General features: G+C 35.7%; 1 long non-coding RNA gene across 5 annotated transcripts in view; it reads left to right on the top strand.

Moving 5' to 3' along the window:
• LOC146755892 (uncharacterized) overlaps positions 1-14,346 on the top strand; it is a 152,941-nt gene that overhangs the window by 84,143 nt on the left and 54,452 nt on the right. For 3 of the 5 annotated variants that reach the window (XR_014937812.1, XR_014937809.1, XR_014937810.1), the window contains exon 3: positions 5,225-5,388. The exons of the other annotated variants lie outside the window; for them this stretch is intronic. This is a non-coding gene — a long non-coding RNA (uncharacterized LOC146755892). The remainder of the gene's footprint in view (positions 1-5,224; positions 5,389-14,346) is intronic. 5 annotated transcript variants of the gene reach the window in all.

The raw sequence follows: 14,346 nt of genomic DNA, 5'->3' as shown, positions 1-14,346 counted from the left end.
TCCATTTTCTGTATTTCTAGAAAGAATACGTACTTTTCTTCTACTTTTCACTAAAACTATAGTTAGTCATTTCTTCAGGTTTGCAGTCTGTTTTGCCTGTGTCATTAATTGATAAGTGTAATCTCTCTGTCCTTACGCTAAATCACAGGATTCTTTTCTAAAGTGAGAGTGGAGTGGTGATGCGTAGCTGCCCACCTGTGTTAAGCCCCCACACTCTTAAGGTATCAAAACTATTTTTGCAGTGAACATTTGTGTTGCTTTGCCCCTAAACCTGTAGCAGAATCACAGTAGCCACTGTGTTTATATTCAGCGCTGTCAAAACAACCAGTACAATGAACGGGCTTATTTATAGCAGAAATATTCAGGAGAGAATTACTGCAAGTGAGGCAGTTCCGGCAGTTCTTATATGTAGAGAAATGTGTTGTTTTTTTTGTTTTTTTGTTTTTTTTTTTGAAAGGAATAGTCAGTGGCATGTATGTTTCTAACTGTATTTTTGCCTGACTGTTCTCCAGTATCAAATACTTAAAATTCCGCGGCACTCTAAATCGATAGCTCTATATTAATTAGTCCTACTTCCAAAGCTGTACTGATACCATCAGCAATGCCTGCAAGTGAAATAAAGTGAATGAAGCAAAAAGATGCTCTGGCATCAAGCAAATTTTACTGGAGTTGATAATGTTGACTTAGTAGGAAAAAAATACTCTTGAGTTCTTGAATTACTAGAGAAATTGCGTGGTCTGTAGTACAAGGAAGGTTTACAATAGTATCTCTTACTCTTTGAAGTTCTCATTGAGTTATTTTGTCTTAGCAGGTAGGTCGAGTATAAAGTAGTACAGTGTTCCTTCCTCTTCTCATTCAGTTTAGAATGATAGCTGCCATTTAGAGCAACATATCAATGTGGCATGAGCAAACAAACCTATATATCGTTGTGTAGTCTTAATATGCTTGAATTCCTTCCAAGTTGTACAGAGTGATCAATTGATTTATTTTAAAAATCATTCAAATTTTGGAGCTGTGAGCAAACCTGGTTAAAACACATTTAAATATTCAGATCTAATGAGAATTGGGTATTTTGCTATAGCATAGCAAATGGAACAAGAGGTGCAATCATTACAGCAAATAGAACAAAAGCTGCAATCATTACAGCTCTGAAATATTTTGTGCAAATCTATTGAGCCTTACTTTTTAATTCACTAATTCGATATTAGCATTCTATTTGATGTCATTCCTTGAGCACCTCCTATTTAAATTAACAGTACTGACATTGTAACCTAATAGGCTCATCTTTCACCCACACTTTAATTTCTCAGAAACGATTAAAAAATGAAACATTTATTATTTATCACTACATTATTTTGCATTTTCTCTGATCAGTAAGCAAAACTCTATGGCAGTAATAAAATTTGGAAGATGACACTTGAGATTTTCATCGTCAGCACTTCCCAAGACTTAATATTTGCATAAATCTTTGTTTAAACCGAGAAAACTTTTAAATTTAATTTTAACTTTATTATTTTGCTTATCATAAGTATTAAATGGCTTCATTTACTTTCTGAACAAGCTATTAGAGGCTGCTGTGTATGAAACATAGGCAGAGTAGCCTAAAAATAGGGAATAAACTGTTGGAATTCCTTCATTGCCATATGCAGTGTCTTATGTGACCTGTTTCATATTCACTTGAATGGGACTGGGGTTTGGCCACATCATGCCATAGGAATACATACAGAGTAGGTCTGCAGTATAGTGTGGGAGCGAGAGACAGACATCATGAATTTGTGCTAACACTTTTCCTGATATTTTCATTTGCTTAGAGAATTAGGAGATACTGATGCAGTGAGATATCAGTTTCAGAAATAAGCTTATTTTAAAGAATATATACTTAAAACTGTATATATAAACTGTATATTTGTCTCTTCAGCCTTTACTTAAACCAACATATAATTAATGTCATTATTTTAGAATATATTATAAAACAAGAATTGTAATAATTATGGCTGCCATGATGACTGTAGGCTATACTCTTCAGCCCACAGATGTACTCAGTGCAAGGAATAATTATTTTCCAGTGGCTTTTTTTTAAGGGAGAGAAACTTTTGAAATGCCAAGCTCCTGTAGGTACCAGAACTTGTCTTGCCCCAAAGCACTTCTGACTACAGTCTCTTTAGAAGAGGAAGATGAAATTCTCTGTTGCCAGATCCACACTCTGTGTTGTGACATCAAGTGCTCCATTATTTCTTAAGCCCCGTCAGTGATTTCATAGTGTCCCTGTGCAAGCCTTTTTAATTTCCAGTGTAGAAGAATTTGCTGATTACTGGCAGTTCTTTGATCACTTCTTCAAACAACTGATTGTAATAATTATAATGTTCTTATTTAATGAGGCAGCACCCCTCTAAGGGCTAAGCAAATATTATTTATGGCTCAAGTAATTCAGGTAGAGAAAAGTTTAAATCATCGTGAAGGACTGAAGGAAGAGCTCCAGTATTTCTGTCTCAGATTTCTTAGAAAGAAATATGAGTGTTTACATCCTATAAGATTTGCTCAGCAGATCTGATGCTACACAAAAACATGGAACTTTTTGTACATAAATATGAGGACAGTGCATAGATCTTTGCTGTCATAATTTCAATTCTTATTTGAAAATGAACCTCCAAGAGTTACTGCATAGTATTTGTTCATATATTTTCAGTTTGTCACTTTTTATACTTTTCTGCCAAAACTTCCCTCCTTTCTGTACTCTCAAAAAAAGCTTATGCAAAGTTTCTGCTTAGAAACAAATGATTTTTCAAGGTCTTGCTTGCATCCAGTAACTTGCATTGGATAGGAGTAGGACCTAAGGAAACCAACAACCCTTGCTACAATACAGCCTCTTTAACTGAAATACCTGTGCTGGCATGTAGCCCTAATAGTGACATAGTCATACGGGTAAGGATTGTTTGGCAAAGAACAGGTGACTGTTAAAAAGTAGGATAAGGTACATCAGAAAATGGTGTTTGTTGACATAACTTGTAACTCTGGGAAGACTGTTTGACCAGCAAAGTGCACAGTACTCTTCCTTTGGCAGCTTTCACACACGCCTGAATTAATTTATTGTGTAGTTTTGCAGAATTGCTCTTGCAAGCCTTAGTTCCCATATGTGATTGCCTTTGCAAATGTGGAGTTAAATTCAAGCTAACACTTAAGAGTAGGTTGGAGTATGGAAGAGTGGGCAAAGAAATACCGTAGGCACAATTAACGTTTAGAATGCTGAATAGAAATAAAACCTTCTTAAGATTAGCCAAATGAATATATTTGTTGGCTTTACATTTTATTCACCCCCAAAACTCTTTGAGGTTTCATAATGAGGAGCCTCTGAAACAATGCTGGGAAACTGTCACAAATAGTATCATAATGTTTGATATAAGTATACTCTTGAGGCACTGTATGCCAAGCAGCAAAAAATGAACAAACAAACAAAAAGATAAAGTTTGCAAGCATCTCTTCCAAAAACAAACAGGCTAATTATGTTAGCAAACTACATAGGGAGGTTGCCTTTTCTTTCCTTGGTCTCTGAAAACATTAGCATCCATGAAATTTTATTTTTTAGTTGTCAGTCCTCAGAGTCTCAGTGGATTCTTTCACAGATGATTCATGAGGGCAAAGGTCTTCAATAATTTCCACATCATACTGAGCGAGTCTCTGACTTATAGTCTGCCACATCTTCCTTGCATATTACACCATGCAGATTTCCTTTGCACCAGGCAGTTCTCCCATATTACTGTTCTTCATTTCCCTTATATATTATCCTTATTTTCTCTTTCCATATTTTATCAAAACTTGGTACCTGGAGCGGGACGGTGCATTTCTTTCTTACGTCTGTCTGCCTTTAAATCAGAGGAGGATAACCAAATATGATTAGAATTTATACCAGGGACAGATTTTGTTCATTTCAAATCGGAGTGACCTGTGGGTAAGAGGATTTATTGAAAGGTAATGACATTAACTGCTAGTTCAAAACCGAACAGAGATAAAGGGTCAGTCAGTTCAGTGAGAGGGCAAACAATATTAAATGGATGGAGTAGGTTAAGAACATCACACTTGGATACCTGCTTTCCTCTTGAAATAAGGAAAAATACAGTAGCAACACTGGCCATATGTGTAATATATTCAAAACAGTTTGCTTTAAGTTAAAACAAATGGATGTGGGAAATCTTTCAAAAATATTATGGAGTGCTTTATAGCAAACAACTACATATACAATTTGTTTTTTTATGTGCAACAGAACAATACTGGAGATAATCAGTAAGAGAAGAAACCTGCAGATCTTTTAAGAAACTGTCTTTGAATACGTGCACCATTTTAAAACTAAAACTACAGTTGGCCAGGGGTAGCTGCTGCTTGGGGATTAGCTGGGCATCAGTTGGTGAGTGGTGAGACCTCACGTGGCTGGTGGGGTGTCAGATGTTAAGTGGGGATCAGTTGGTGGGTGGCAAGTAATTGTGTTGTGGAGGTAGTTAGTTACCATTATATGTTAATATATATATATTAACCAATAGTTACCATTGCATGTTTGTTTCCAGTCAAACAAACAAACAAAAAAGTAAACCTTTAAGAAAAGCTTCCTTTTTTTTTTTTTTTCCCCCAAAATAGGCGATATTTTTTGTTTCACCAAAATTAAACTCTACCGAATAAATCACAATCTTGAAAGCGAACATACAGCCAGTGTTACAATTAGTGAAGCTATGTAAGATAACCCAGTTTTGTAGTGTCTTGTAACTTTCTTGGTGAAAGTGAAAATGGTTGTGCTCTTATTAAATCGGTACCGATGATACTCTTAATAATTTACTACTGTGAGGTGATGATAAGGCTGCATTTTTGAAAAAAAAAAAAAATAATTTTAGCTATACTTAAAATTGCTTGAAATATTTAGAATGCATTTCGTGAATCAGTAATTTGAAGAATCATAAAAATAATTACAATTGGGGAAGTGGTTAAAATTGATGTATTTTGCCTAGTTGTGTTAAGGAAACAGCAGTAATTCCCATTCTAATTATAAAAATATTAAATTTAGGTTGTGGCATACAGAATAGTAATTTAGGTAATCATGTAATGGAGCTGAATTTCTTCTTGGTTACCGAAAGGCCTTTCTCTATTCTGTTGCAATTGGTAGTAATACAGACCTAATTTCAATGCTAAAATATGTATTCTGGCTGGACAGTGGTCTCTTTTTCCACTTTTCTTTATTCAGATACCAGTAACGTGAGGTGGTTTTGGACTTCAGAATGGAACCTTGCTTATATGAGTTATCATCAGTGGGACTCTATTTAGCAGTGGCATTGGCAAAGACTTGGAGGAACTGGTAGAGGCCATTGCTCATATCACCTCTACAAAGCTGACCAGAAACAAGGGAAGGTGAGCATTACATTATAAACACAACCTTACTTTCCATTTGATACATCAAGTTGATAATGGCTGGTAGGGGTTGACGGAGTTCAGAAGGGAAGTCATTCTGAGTATAGGGTTTCCAGTAGGATCAGCACATAAAAATCACCCATTTGATTTGCTTGGAACAGTTGTGAGGTGTTTGTCTTTACAAGCTTTGTTTGCATTATTGTCGTTGTCTATAGAATAGAAGAAATTTTTAAAAGCTGTTTTAAAAAAAGTCTTGGTTTCTCTTTGACTGATGAGTTGTCCAAAGATAATAAGCTGGAGAAAGTAACCATATAGTTTATTGTGGTCTCTTTGTTTCAATAAAAAGGAAGGAAAGAAAAAAGGAAGAAAATGCATTTCCAGAAAGAGTTAAGCCATTTTTCTATTTACACGGTTTATTTCACAAGTGTCTGACTCATTGGGCATAACCAGCACAGTTAAATTACAAAATTACTATTTGGTTCTTTATTATTGACTACAATTCAAAGCTGCTTCAAGCCTTCCAAATTTAATCCCCCCAGTTCTTTGCCAAGAACATTACCTTTTATTTTCAGCATTAAACTGTGTAAGATACCCCTTAGGCTACATGTGAGCTCACCCTCCATGATAGGAGCTAACAGAGTGTATCAATTGTTCATGATTTCCTATTCTCCTGTAAATTGGGAGAGGCGGGAGGAGCAGTGGGATGCGAATTCTGTATTGTCAGCAGTTCTGCAGGCTCTGGCTCAGGCAGTGCATGTCGAGGTAATTAATTCTGGAATGTTTTCAGCTCTTCATTCTGAGTTACCGTTTAGCAACCTGTCAAAACTGAACTAATAAGGCCATTGCGTGTATTTTGATATGGTTACTTTAACTGTAGGAATCCTACTTCTCTTTCCCCTTTTGGTTCAAATGATGTTAAGAAACTGCAACGAGACAGTTAACATAGAAGAAAAGGCTTTTTCACCAAGATGCGATACAACCTTTAGTGAAGTTTTTGCTCTAGCCAATTAATTTGGTTTAAATACTCCGAGATTTATGAGTATATTTTGTGAGCTTAATCATCCTTGTGCTCCTCCTCCTATTCCAAAATGGAGAGTTTTCTCATGATTTTATTGCATTGCAAATGTAGAATGGTTATTTATATTTATAACTGCTTAATTGTAGTGTCTTTTATTTGTCGAAATTAGCTCTGAACTTAGGTATAAATTTAAACAAATGAAATCTCACATACATTTTGAAGCTCAAATGTATTTTGATAGATTTGGATTATAAATGATAGAGAATTAGCTTTCATAATGCTGAAAAATCTGTTTAATCAGAAGAAAATATTCAGAAGAAAATATTTTGAAATGTATTTATTTGTTTTTATTCCTAAACAAACTACAGTCAAGTTCTACCCATAATATTTAGGAAGTAATGCCCGAAGCTGTCTAGAAGACAAGTATGGACTGCTTTTCAGATGTTCTCAGATACTGGCTTTAAGGGGAAGATCAGCATGAGGATACAATTACAGGCACAGCTGCACGTATATCAGTCTTTTCTGCCTTAGACAATGTATATAGTCTGTAGATAGAGTCTGTGTGAGCAGTATCTCACATACACAATACCGCATCTGAAAATTTCCTGGTTGCTCACTGAATGTTGAGGTGATGAAATCTGACCAATTTGCTTATACTTGCGTATAGAGAGGCCTCTGTTGTATGTGTGACATGTCAATCTGGCTTATAAATGTAGTATAGTACGTAACAGGCATGCACTGAGATAACCTATTCCAGCCTACAATTCTGCTAATACTTATATGATATGTACATGGATACATATGTGTATATCACTGGTACAGTTTAACATGTGACTTCCTGTGTGCTGCGACTGACCACAGATGAAATAGCCTTATAAAAATGTAGATATAGATATAAAGGAAATGTTGATATTGAATACATTGTAAACACAACCCAAAACTTATGTAAAAGATCTTTTGGGGAATGTACTGCAAACATAAACCGTGTTGATCCAAATTTAGAGTATAGCAGAACCCTTTTCTTAGGGATTTTTTGTTCTCCCTTTTATGAAACAGTCTTTTTCATGAGAAACAGAATGAAGCCATTTCTTTGTTCTCTAAATGACTTTCTGTCCTAATGCTTAAGCCAGGAAACTTTCTTACACATTTATTTATTTTTTTCTGTAGGCCTTAATCCTGTTTGGTTTATCTAAGCCTTGCAGTGTTCCTCCCTCATCTTTTCTCTTCAGCTTTTCTACTGTTTCTCTTCAGTCTATTAAACAAGCCTAAAACTGACTCCATCCCCAGATTCTAAGGCTGTGCTTTCAGGGTAGTTTATCAGCTTTACGATATATTAATTTAATGTGCAGCTATTGTTCGAAGTTGAAATAGCTGAAATAATCTGGCTTCTTTTTGCTGGTCTTATATGTTCCCGAAATCTATACTTATAGAACAGATATTGCAGAAGGGCATTATAATTCTGTTTGGAAAGAGCTAAACTTTTCTAATCTAAAGATTATCTAATCCATCATTTTTCTTTAAAGCTTAGTTCAATCCTTAATTATTCATACTGGTATATTTTTATCTGGTTTACACATTCTTTCTGTGATTTAGTTAATTGCGTGAGAGAAAGGCTATTAAAGGAAATAAACTTTTGAATAGTTATTCGGAGAGTTTAGCTGGAGGAACGAGGTTACACCAGGGATCGAATCCAGCTTAGAAAAAAAATCTTTATTACAATCAGTGATGGAGAGAAATAGGAGAAGAATCCAATTTGACTTTCAAATCCCAGGTTGCGATTGAGCTGGAATTTGGAGCGAGCAACTTTTAAGTCGTAAACAAAGAGTGTTTGATAAGGAAATATTTGAGGGAAAATAAATGATACCCCAGGATACCATTTTTACAGAACCATTTCTTAGAGTTGAACCAAGTTGTGATAAAATCTGGTGTGAAATAATTTTATGGGATATGAATAATTTTAAATGCACATTTAGTAAGAGGATTCTTTTACTTCCATCAGTTTTCTGTAATATTTGGAGGTGGCCAGCAGGATTTTGCAATTTTAGATAAGCTTCCCTACTTTAAACGTCTTCTAAGCTAAGCAGAGTAAGCAGCTTGTAGTTCAGAATTTAGAATTATATTTAAGCATTGTTATTCAGAAAATCATACAGCTTTAACTCTGTATTTATATCCCAGTGAGATAAATAAAACTTAAGACTGTGTCAGGTTTTTACTAACAAAAGTACTCTACTCAGTTGGCTTCTTTACCTGGCTGAAGCCCTTCAGGCCTTCAAGTGCTCATTAGCTGCCTATTGATTCTGTTAAGAGACTGCAGTCTTCTGAGCTTATCCAAACAATGACAAAATCACACTGGACAGTTCCCTGCTCTGTCTTATCAGAGCTGGCTGCCTGAGCTATTGACAGAGCTGTTATTTGAAGAGAAATAAAGTAAATGCTAGGCTTGCATTTCTGGGCTGTGGTAGGGTTAAAAGTCACCTTTGTCGCAAGAACAGCTTCATTCAGCTTCATTCATCTAATTGCATTGTGGCTAGGGATCAGAGGTGTCAGAGGTTCTCCTACAAACCTTTTGTATGTTGGTGTGTTTGTTGTTTTGAACTGTATCTTGATAATGTTTGAGTAAGATTAATACTTTAAGGACAGTATGCCGATGAGCCTGTGTCTTCTTTCTTTTCTCAGCTCTTCTAATTCTTAAGAGAAGATTAGTTATATTATTTGAAGTGTTTCTGAAATGCAGGTTTTGGAATATAGTTTTCCATTACAGGGACCAATCATCACTTGAGCATTCTTAGATGTTGAGGGCACTTTTAGGTGGTGACAAAAAAAAAAAAAATCTAACTTAAATGTTGTTTAAATTCATTCTTTATCTTACTGGAGTTGGAGTGTGTGTGTGTGGGGGGGGGGGGGGGGGTGGAAGAGGGAGGGGAACAAATTAAGTTAAGACAGGAATGTGTGAAGATGTCAGTGAACTCTGATCTGCTATTCCATCCCATTCTTGAGTTCTTGGATTAAGATCCTATGTGGCATTAACAATATGCAGGTATGAAATCAGGTTCACCTCAAATGCTTACACTCTGTTGAGTAAAACGCTGTTACACTTTATTCATTTATTTATTTATGCACCATAAGGCATCATTAAAGCATTTCTGGTAAATTAGCAAACAAAATAACGAAAACATTTTTACTTCCCTGACTAGAATCACACTTTGCTTCATCTACTTGAGAACTGTTTTTCTGACCCATGGAAATAATTTATTTATTGTAGTAATTCCATATTTGCTTATTATAGTCATTCTGTATATAAATATCGACTTCTGGCACAGAGGCTTTGAAAACAGTCAAATAATATTCCTGGTAATTCACATTTAGAAATGGTGTTTCAAGCTGTGAGCACAACACTAACCTCTGTTTTATCAACATGAGAAAACCTCTTATCACATCAAATCAGAGCTTATCTCGTGCTAACAGATGGGGAAATCCTTGCCACACTTCTATGACAGGAATTTACTACTGTATTATTATGTACTCAAAAAGTTATCTTCAAATATTAGTGGGGAGGATTATTTTTGTTCCTGATTTCACAGGGTGAGAGTTAGTGTTTTGTGTTAGGATAGCTGCTTTCATTATGCTTTTACAGTGAACAAGTGGGTTTGAGCACACAATCTCAGAGGTTGTCGTCGTGCTTTTTTTCCCAGGAGTGTTAGAGCAAATTTATCATGTTTAATTCTTCCAGTGCTATCTTGTTGTTTGTTTCTTTGAGTAAAAAGAAAGTGCTTTGGGGATAAGAAGATCAGTTCATATGCTTGTTGAAGATACTGAACTTGGTGTTTTATTCTACATAACAATTTGCGTAGTGCTTCGAGTTAGGATGTACGTGTTTCTTCTCCTGTTGTTAGCTTTATGACTCTTCTATTGCATGGAAAGTCCATATTGGCACATCAGACAATTGAGTAGGTCTAACAGCATATAATTTTAAGATGCACGTATTGGGTTCTTAACTTGCGGACTGTGGGGGAGCGACCATGGGTGGAGGCCATTCCCTACCCAGCTGCTCTCTCATTCCTCTCCTCAGCAGGACAGGAAGAGAAAACAAGAGTAAAAAGAATATTTCATCTTGTTGTCTTGATTGCTCATGCTAGGAGTCTCAAATATAGAATGTTAAGGTGAATGTGTGAAAAGAAGTTACGAGAGCACGTATACTGATCTGGCTTAGAAGGGCTACTGCTTATTCATCACTGCACCTCCTAGGATTTATGATCGATGAGCTTCCTTTCAGTAAATTTCTAAATGCTTGTTGGAGAAAGTTAATAGAGTCTGTGGAAAATGGAGGCCTTGATCAAAAATGTGAAATGCTGAAATTAAACTCATGAAGTTTTATGAATATACACGTAGCTGACACCAACCCCTATTTTTTCCTGATTGTTACCAAGTTCAGAGAGGGGTGAGAACAGGTCCAACTACCTCCTCTCAACTTTACAGCTTAGGTTAATTGCATTGTACTTCTAGAGGGGCTGTAATTGCTAGCTTGGGAAAGCTGCACAAGTTCTTTAAAATGCATATTTGTTAAATGACCTTTTTTTTCTTTTTTTTTTTTATTAATAGTAATTGCATAATCTAATATCTTGTATAATCAAAGAATGTTCATTATAGCCCTCTGCTATTATTGTTGTTCAGTTTTTATTCAGAGTAGTTATCTTATGGAATTTCACTGTGTTTTGGGGCAGGAGAGGGGCAAAATTGTAATATTATGAGGAATTGGTGTGAAATTACTCAAGCAGTACGTGGATTAGAAGTGGACACGCTTGTGATGGTTCAGTAGATGAAAGATATAAAAATAAAAAGCTTGTATAGGGTTTTGTATGCAATTTATGTTTTTAAGCAGTGAACTTAATGGAGCTTTTTCATAGAGTAAGAATCTTTTGCATCATTCTATCTTAGAAGATATTGAAGAGGACAGGCCCCTACTACTATCTTAGAGGCTTATAAGCATTTATATACCTCAACATTATTTTGGGGGGTTTTCCATTTAGATATTTAATTTTCTTGGAAAGTAATCTGTGCATTGTTCAAATCCAACATTTTCCCATAGCGTGGCAACAAGTAGGGAACTACAATGTAAATGAAACCAATGCTCATGTTAAGAAATTGCTGCTATTTTCAGTTGTGAGTTTCCTGCATGTGTTTTTCAGCATGGAACTCCTTCATAGGCAAATCATATTCCTTTTTTTTTGAGAGAGAAAGAGGGAGATAGCATCTTCAAAAGGAGCTAAACCTATTCCAGTCTCATCATTATAGAAACTCAAAGTAAAATAACTGAAAACTGTTCTGGTACCCAAGGCCCTGTGTTTATCATTTTCCTTATCATCCTTGATTACAGCACTTGTTCAAAATTTAATTTGAAACCAAACACCTGATGTTTTATGACATATCCCCTTGTCTGGTTATATGTTTAGAATCTCTGAGATGTATGGCTATGGGTGGATTGTGTGGTGAGAAGGAATTGTTCTTGAGTCATGAGCTACACATTTATATAAATTAAAACAATGAGCTTTGTCAGTTCTGACAGTCATATTTTTACCTCCATGTAACAATAACAAGCTCAATAATTTTAAAAAGAAAGAAAAAGAAATGGTGTATTGTTATAGGAGTATTTTAACTGCAAATTTTAATTATTTGGTTCAGTAATGTTCAATAATTATTTCATTATAGAAAGCCCTCACAATTCTGTCCATTCAAAAACTAAATGGTTTAATTACCAGTGACTAATTTACAAGGCAACTTCAACATCTCATGACTCCTTGTCTGTCTGAGATTTACAGTCTCTAATAAAAAGCCCTGGCTAGGAGTTATGAATTAACAGCTCATTAAAATGAGAGCATATATTTAGTATTTTCACTTTCTGTCCTCTGCCTCAGTCCTGGCTCTCAGCCCTGTCTCCTCTCACCTGTTAAGGGAGACAGCGTGGTGATTTCAGAACACTTTTGTCATCTCAAATGAAAATGGTGTGTTGTACAAGCGTGTCAGGGTTTGGATTTGTTTTCTTCTGTAATGTTCTGGAATAGTTCATATTCTAAAACACGTTCCATGCTGATAAAATGCACCTCAGCTTGATGCGCCTTGGAGGCTGAGGATGCTCCTTTTCCTGCTTGAATATAAGCCACTTCAGCATTTTTGATCCTAGGAAGATGACTATTTTTTTTTCCCAGAGATCAGTTTTAATGTGTTTTCTTTCTTAAAATCATATGATTTTTGGAGATGTACAATCTGCTTCTAGCTTCATTTGTAGCTATTTATGGAAGTATAAAATAATTTAGAAAGGGTTTAAAGTCAAATTTCTGACTGCTTTAAGATAGATCTTTATTTATTTATTACTTAAATGATAATAGCAGGTCTGGTATTTGTGCTCTGTTCTGCTTTTAGTCTGATTTCTGTGTATTGATCACTGTCTGAGTGTGCAGGCTCAGGGATGGCAGTGAATGGCAGTAAGTGCAATGGCAGTAAGTAACAATGAAGGGGAGAGAGCTTATTGAAACAAAGTTTGGAAAATATCTGTGACTACTAAGGCTTTCTGTTCTGATTTGCCTATTTCACCAACACTTGAAAGATGTTCACATAAACCCTCTCCAGAATGTGTACATCTATGAACACACACACACACACATTTGTGTGCACATCAGTTTCTGTTTTAAATCAAATGGGATGAAAGCTGCTTATTGATTTAAGTAAACATAATTAACTGACAGTCAGTGACCTATACATTCAAGATCAATATTAATAACACAGCAGATAAACTAGTCACTTACAGAACATTAATAAACACCTACGAGTTTCTAAACACCCTTCTGTAATCAATATCAGAAAATTCTGGCCTCTGCCCATTACAGCGCGTGTTCCTTGTTGCACACAGCAGCAGCTGACCCATGTGTGCTTCTTACATAGAGAAGTTTGAGAAGTTCACATTGACTCCCTTATTTCTCTACAGTCTTGTTATTCCTTTGCTTGCTGTTCATATGGTTGATGATAACTTTCTTGGCAAAGAGTCTTAGATGCTTCTGTCTGAATTAATCCCATACAATGAGAACACATTCCCACCCAGTCCATGGGCTGTGCCGCAGCCACATAACATGCTCACACGGGCAGCTTGTCTGTACCTTAACTTATAATTATGGCTGAGTAAAGAGCAGCAGCATTAACTAGACCCACCATCTCTTACAGTTAATTTAAGGACGCTTGCACAGTTACACAAATCAACTGAAGAAATACTCGGAGACGTTTTTGTTGTTGTTGCTGTTATTTCTCAAATAGCTCTTTGCTTTTGGCATTACCATGGGCAAGTGAGATCAGCGACAGTGCAGTGTTCAGTTTTCTTTGCTTTCAAAAGGAGGATTTGTGAGCCTGCTACCAGTCAGTAAATTGCCATATTTATGTGAACATATCTGAAGTATCTGGAGCAACAATAACAAAAATGTATTAGCTCTCTGTTCATGCTAATGGAAGATGACTTCTAACTTGCTTGTGTGCACTAAGAAAACATCAAATATCTTCATTCCTTCAAACTGACCAAAAGATGGATTTCAAACCCACAATGGCACTACAGTGCATCAAAAATGAAAATGAGATAAGGATTCATCATAGGTTGGAAAATGAGAAGGCTTTTAAACTATCAAGAACACAGTATGTGCTATTCTAATTTTTTTTTCCCACTTCAAGTTTCTGAAATATTTATTAAGGAATAATCTGTAGAATAATGAATATTGCTTTCCTATAGAAGTACAGAATGCATACTTTATTTCTGCTATAACATCTTATTAAATATGGATGTTGTGAATTTCTAGTACCGTTGGGGCCTACTAATGACTGCTCTGTCTTTTACCAAGTAGTTCAGTTAAGGTAAGGAACAAAACAAAACAAAACAAGGCCATTAGTTTAGTGATGGCTTCTGA

This window comes from Coturnix japonica, chromosome 29 (genome assembly GCF_054131305.1).
Source record: "Coturnix japonica strain WE chromosome 29, WE-NBRP24, whole genome shotgun sequence".
Taxonomy (NCBI): Eukaryota; Metazoa; Chordata; class Aves; order Galliformes; family Phasianidae; genus Coturnix; species Coturnix japonica.
Note: the sequence above shows the minus strand (reverse complement) of the source record. Positions and strands in the feature narration are given on the sequence as shown.